Source organism: Syngnathus typhle, linkage group LG4, assembly GCF_033458585.1.
Source record: "Syngnathus typhle isolate RoL2023-S1 ecotype Sweden linkage group LG4, RoL_Styp_1.0, whole genome shotgun sequence".
Lineage (NCBI taxonomy): Eukaryota > Metazoa > Chordata > Actinopteri > Syngnathiformes > Syngnathidae > Syngnathus > Syngnathus typhle.
Window position 1 is genome coordinate 20,740,546 of NC_083741.1, and position 6,963 is coordinate 20,747,508.

The following is a 6,963-nucleotide window of genomic DNA, read 5'->3' on the forward strand; positions in this document are numbered from 1 at the left end:
TGACATTTCTCATACAATAAGATGGAGGAACATTGGGGTCGTGACAAATGTCTCGGAAACGCCCTAACTCTAGCCCTAACCCTAGCCCCGACCCTAACCCTAGCCCTAACTCCAGCCCTAACCCTACCCCTAAACCTAGCTTTACCCCTAACCCATAAACCTAACCCTAACCCCAGCCCTAACCCTAACCATAACCCCAACCCTAGCTCTAACACTAACCTTTGCATAAAAACAAGTAGAAACGACATAAAAATAAAACTCCCCATTACGTTAAATTAGTGGGAGCACTGAGCTTGTTTCTTAGAAACGAGCCGGTCCCATCTAGGCGTAATCGGAGATAATGACACCTGAAGTGGTTAAGGTTTGTCTTTTAATACAGGATGCTTGGTCTTTCTTAGAAGTCGTAGCCTCTTTTTCTTCCGTCTCCTCATTGGGCTTTGTTCCCTTTCCTAATAAGCTTTCCAAACATCTGTTTCTTGCTCATATTTGCTTGCTTCGCGGAATCGACTGAGATCATATCACGTGACTAGTGTTGGCTCGTGGGTGAACGATTCGACTTCAACCAGTAGATTTCGGTAATGCGTATTGAAGCTGGTGCCACCTCGCCGTAAAACAAAACGAAGAAGAAAATGACGTCACTTCCCATCCACGGACGAGTCGTGAATTGCATTTCCCGTTAACCAACTGAACAGATTTGTGAGTGAACGAGTCAGTGAGTGAGTTATTTGCAGTTTATCGCGAGAACAAATCAGTGATGGAATGAATCCTGACTTTCTCGTTCGCAAACGAGTCAATGGGTGAACTGCCTTCCCGTGCATCAACGGATCAGTCAGTGAAGGTGTGGCATCTCCTGGCGTGAACTAGTATGTAAACCAGAATGTCGATTTACGATTTGCTAAGGCAAGGAAGAACAACTCACTGAAACACCACTTCTTTTATGCTTCTCTTTGGGTAATCTTGATTTTATAACACTTATAGTAGTTTTTAAATAACGTGTATGCATATATACGCCTAAATGTCGTTATCCAATATATCTACTGCAATTTCTCGTTAAATTACTGGTTTGAAATTTACTTTTAACATGATTATTATTATTTTTTTTTAAATAAACATTTATGTTCAAACTTGTCTGGTGTTTTATTCCTTTTCACTTTCCGTGAAGCTTGGACCATGATTTTTCCTTAATGTAGTGGCCTGTGATTTGGTACACCTCATGGACACTTCAATAGGTAAAAAAAAAGAATGGATAAATAAGAACAAATCTTTTGAGTGAACCGATTCTAATGGTTGTCCACTGAAATGGAACGCACATCACTAGTACAAAAGAGTCCAGACGCCCAGTAGCTGACAGGTCGAAATAGCCGACTGGTTAGTGACTCAGGCTACTGGTCAGTAGGTACCTGGTTCAATCCCAGGTCTGGGCATAAACCTAAGTGTGGTTTTAGAATTGGAACCTCGCTTTGCATGCAAACAAATGCAAGTATTTATGTGTAAATACATAAGGTGGCCCCACCCTGAAGTTGGCAGATCAAACTAATGGCTCAACGTGAAAATGAACAAAAACTTTTCACGCAGGTGCACTTAACAAGGGAATCTTGGAAATCATGTTGGAACGTGGACTAGAGCTTCACATGACTTATTTCCCTAATAAAGTGGCCTGTTATTAGGCACACTTGAAATATGGCAGTGTACCTAATGGAGTGTCCGTGTGATTCCCTCGTTAAGTGCACCTGCGTGAAAAGTTTTAGCTCCTGCAGAACGTGAAAGTGGCTAAAACTTTTCACGCAGGTGCACTTAACGAGGGTCACTTGGAAAACATGTTGGAACGCGGCCCCGAAGACTAGAGCTTGACACCTGTGACCTTTGACCATGATATTTCCCTAATAAAGTGGCCTGTTATTAGGTACACTTGAAAATGGCGGTGTACCTAATGGAGTGTCCGTGTGATTCCCTCGTTAAGTGCACCTGCGTGAAAAGTTTTAGCTCCTGCAGAACGTGAAAGGAGCTAAATCTTTTCACGCAGGTGCGCTTAACGAGGGTCACTTGGAAAACATGTTGGAACGCGGCCCCGAGGACTAGAGCTTGACACCTGTGACCTTTGACCATGATATTTCCCTAATAAAGTGGCCTGTTATCCGGTACACTTGAAAATGGCGGTGTACCTAATGGAGTGTCCGTGTGATGCCCTCGTTAAGTGCACCTGCGTGAAAACTTTTAGCTCCTGCAGAACGTGAAAGTGGCTAAAACTTTTCACGCAGGTGCGCTTAACGAGGGTCACTTGGAAAACATATTGGAACGCGGCCCCTCGAGGACTGGAGGTCGACACCCCTGGTTTAAGTGAAAAGTGCCACACCCGCCCTCACCCCCACTTTCTGATTGGCTGGTTGATCTGTGACGTCACTCGGACACTTCATTAGGTACACCGCCATTTGTAGGTTGTTGTAACTTTAAGTTGCTCATCATACATTTATTGATTTGCAGGATTGGAATTTATGTGATTTTATTTTGACACACCGGAAGTGTTTTATTTCGAAGGTGTTTTTGCGGAAATAGTTTGCATTCCAACTTGTCTATTGTTATCTGAGAACAGCGTGTCTTCCTTTTCGTTCTATACAATAAAAAGAACAGAAAACGTACATAAAAGATTTTAGAGCCTCCGTCATCATTGAAGAAGCCGTCACTACGTAACATTTTGGTGCCGAAACCCGGGAAGTAAGGAATTAACCTGTGCGTCGAACGAAGTGAACAGCTAACGGCTCTGTAGAGTAGTAGCCGTGATGACGGAGGGAATGGAGCGATTGAAGAGGAAGCGAGCGACTATCCGCGCCGCTACAACGAAGCTGTTTACCCGTCTCGAAGAGGAGATGGGAAAGGAAATACCAGATACTAACAAGCTGCGTGAGCTAATGGCAGTTTTATCATCGAAAGAGGAATGTTTACTGGACTTGGACAAGGGCATAGAAAATGAAACGCCCACAGACGATCTGGACACTGAGATTGCAAACACGATGGATTACATGGACCGGGTTCTCACGTGGAAAGTCCGCGGCACCTCCTTCATCGGGTCGCAGGAGAACATCAGAGATGTCCCGAGGATGCGTGTTAGCGATGTAAGCACGGGCTCATTTGCGTCACGCTCCAGACAGACTGTTAAACTTCCGAAGCTCATGATAGACAAGTACGATGGTGAAATAAGCCAATGGCAGGAATTTTGGTCACAGTATGAAACAGCTATTCACAAGAATGATGCACTATGCAAGACAGAGAAATTTACCTATCTCAGATCCTACCTGACTGGAGCAGCTGCAAGAACTATTGCAGGGCTCACAATAACAGAAGCTAACTATGATGCTGCAATAGAGCTACTCCAAAGCCGTTTTGGGAGAAAGGACATTGTTATAAGTGCCCACATGTCCAAATTACTGAACTTGACACCTGTTAGAAAATCCTCTGATGTTGCTGCTCTGAGACATTTATATGATGAATGTGAGATCCAGATACGCAGCTTGGAGTCTCTGGGAGTGCAGAGTGACACCTACGGCTGCTTGCTTTGTCCAGTGCTTTTACAGCTTGTACCAGAGGACATTGCACTTGCCTACACTCGCCAACCAAACTCCACCAACGACTGGAAGGTACAAGAGTTGATTCAGTTTCTGCAAAATGAGGTGCAAAGCAGAGAACGGGCGCTTCAGCTGACAAGACCTGGCCAAAGCTCCAAAGACTCTAGCCCACAACACAAACATGTGGGCAAGTCATCCTACGCCGACAAACCCAGAAAGTGGAGCATTCCGTCAGCAACCGCTTTGCATACAGCCAACACCGTGCCCCGGACCTGCATGTATTGTGACAGTAGCGAACACAAGCCAGAGAACTGTCCTGAATATACTGTAAGTGCACGTAAGGATAAGCTGAAAAAACTTGGACGGTGTTATGTCTGTTTAGGCCCAAAACACATCGCAAAATACTGCAGAGTGAAAGTTTTGTGTAGCCTATGCAACCGTAAACACCACTTGTCAGTGTGTGAGCAGACTGAATCCAAGACCGATATTGATACTACCAAAGGTAATGAAAATACAGAAGCTGTGTTGTCTTCAGTGGCAAGTCCTGTAAAGGTCAAGACAAATACTCAAAATACTGTACTGCTTCAGACTGTTAAAACATGGACTGTAGGGCCAAAAGAGAGAAAGATAACTCGTTGTCTGTTAGATGGAGGCAGTCAGCGTAGTTTCATTCACAGAAGTGTCGTCAGAGCTCTGGGACTGCCAGTTATAAGACAAGAGACACTAACCCTCCATGTCTTCGGTTCCACTACTCCAGTAACGGAGAAACGTAATGTTGTAAAGGTTGAGCTAGAGAATATGTGGAACACTGAACGGAGACTTGAGATTGAAGCTGTAGAGACTGCTCAGGTGTGTACTGCGGTGATAAAGGTTCCGAGTGAGCCCATTCAAGAAGAAATAAAGAAAAGAGGATTGCAACTTGCAGACTTCCTTTTAGAGGGCGCAAACGACCAAGAGTTGCAAGTGTTAATAGGAGCAGACTACTACTGGCAAGCAGTTACTGGTAAGGTCCAAAGAGTCACAAATAAACTGGTGGCGGTTGAAAGCATTTTTGGATGGGCTTTACAGGGACCAGTGACTACCTCCAGTGTTACAGATGCCACTTGCATGCACATTAGTTTGTCTGAAGACACCCAGATCTCAAAGCAGTTGCATGCATTCTGGGAAGTGGAGTCCTTGGGCATTATAGACAAACCTGCAGAAAGCCCAGAGGACACAGATGTCCGACAAAACTTTGAACAGACAACAACATTTGACAATGGACGCTACCAGGTTGAGTTACCGTGGCGATCTGACAAAGACCGACTTCCAGATAACTTCAGGGTAGCTACGAGACGCTTTGAGAGTCTTAAGAGAAAACTGAAAATGGATGCAACCTTGTATTCTAGGTACAACAATGTAATACAAGACTATCTAGAGCAAGGGATCTGTGAAGAGGTTGACAAGGAGAAGGTAGATAACAAAGAGACTGTAAAATATTACATGCCACATCACGCTGTTTTGCGAGAGGACAAGTCCACGACAAAACTTAGAGTGGTATTTGATGCTTCCTCACATGACAAAGACAGCCCTTCTCTTAATGACTGTTTGCACACTGGGCCTAACCTAAACCCAAACCTGCTGGATGTGCTCATCAAGTTCAGATTATATGAGATAGCCTTCACTGCAGACATAACCAAGGCTTTTCTTCAGATTTCTCTTGCGGAAAAGGATAAGGATGCTGTTAGGTTCCTGTGGATGCACGGACCTCCAACCAAGGACTGCAAAGACGAAGTTCGCATCCTGAGAATGAACAGAGTTGTTTTTGGCGTGTCTCCCAGCCCATTCCTGCTTGCTGCCACCATTAGAAAACATCTCCAAGCGTTTGAAGCAGAGCAATCAAAGGCAGTACAAACAATCAGTGACTGTCTGTATGTGGATGATTTTATTTCAAGCGCACCCACTGTACAGGAAGCTCTATATGTGACAACTGCAGCAAAGGACATTCTTTCTCAGGCAGGCATGAATCTTTGCAAATGGGTCACCAACTCACCTGATTTGAGTGCTATGTGGAAGGAGACTGGAGCAGAGTTCACTGGAGATGCAGAGTCCTGTGGAAATGTGCTCAAAGTGCTAGGTCTTGTTTGGAGACCTGAGAAGGATGATTTTGTTTTTGATCAAAGAGGACTAATGGACATTTTGAAAAACAAGCAAGACACAAAGAGAGGCGTCCTACAGACATCAGCCCGTATATTTGACCCCATCGGGTTTCTCACTCCATTTACTGTCAGAGTTAAGTGCCTTTTTCAAGAAATGTGGGAGAGAGGGCTCAGTTGGGATGAACCATTGCCGGATGATCTTACTGAGAAATGGGAACAGTGGTGTTCAGAGCTACCACTTCTCCACCTGTTGGCTGTTCCCAGGTGGTACCATATTGAGAAACACCAAGAGTCACACACTGTAAAGCTGTACGTTTATTGTGATGCAAGTGAAAAGGCTTACAGTGCCGTGGCATATCTACATGGACGAAACAAACAAGGAGAAACTGTTACCAGTTTTGTGGCTTCTAAGTCACGAGTTGCACCACTGAAGAAAATGACACTGCCTCGTTTGGAGCTGATGGGTGCACTTATTGGAGCAAGACTGGGACACAGTCTTCTCAATCCGCTGAACATGGAGAAGAACCAGCTCAACATGAAGACTGACTCAATGATCGCTCTTCACTGGATCCGCAGCCCAGCTCAGCGATGGAAGCCGTTTGTCGCCAACAGAGTGACTGAAATACAAGAGCTCACTAACCCGGAGTCGTGGTCCCACTGTGCTGGCAAAATGAATCCAGCTGACTTGCCAACACGAGGTCAGCATGCAAAGAGCCTCATTGAGAGCCAGCTGTGGTGGAGTGGACCCACTTCACTGCATGCAGCTGACACAGCCCAGGACATTGACAATGACCACGTGGTAAATGAGGTGAACACTGAACTGAAATCTAAGCATCAAGCTGTTGTCCAACTCACCAGTGCTGTACAGACTGAAACTTTGTTAAACTTAGAGAAGTACAGCAGGCTCAAAACTGTGTTAAGAATCACTGCATGGGTAAAACGATTTGTTACCAACCTAAGGTCCAGTCAGAAGGTTCAGGGAGCATTAACTGCAGAAGAGCTAATTGCAGCTGAAACCCACTGGGTAAAAGTTACACAAGAGAGATGTTTTAGCTCTGAAATATCCCAGCTAAGGTTAAAACAGAATGTGAAGGGAGAATCTAAACTCCGAGACTTGAGACCATTCCTAGATGAAAACGGTCTACTTAGTGTTGGAGGTAGACTACAGAACTCGGATATTAGTTTCAGAGAGCAGCATCCCTGGATACTCCCAACAAATCACAAGTTTTCAGAGTTGTTGGTTCTATCATGCCATGAAAGAGTGA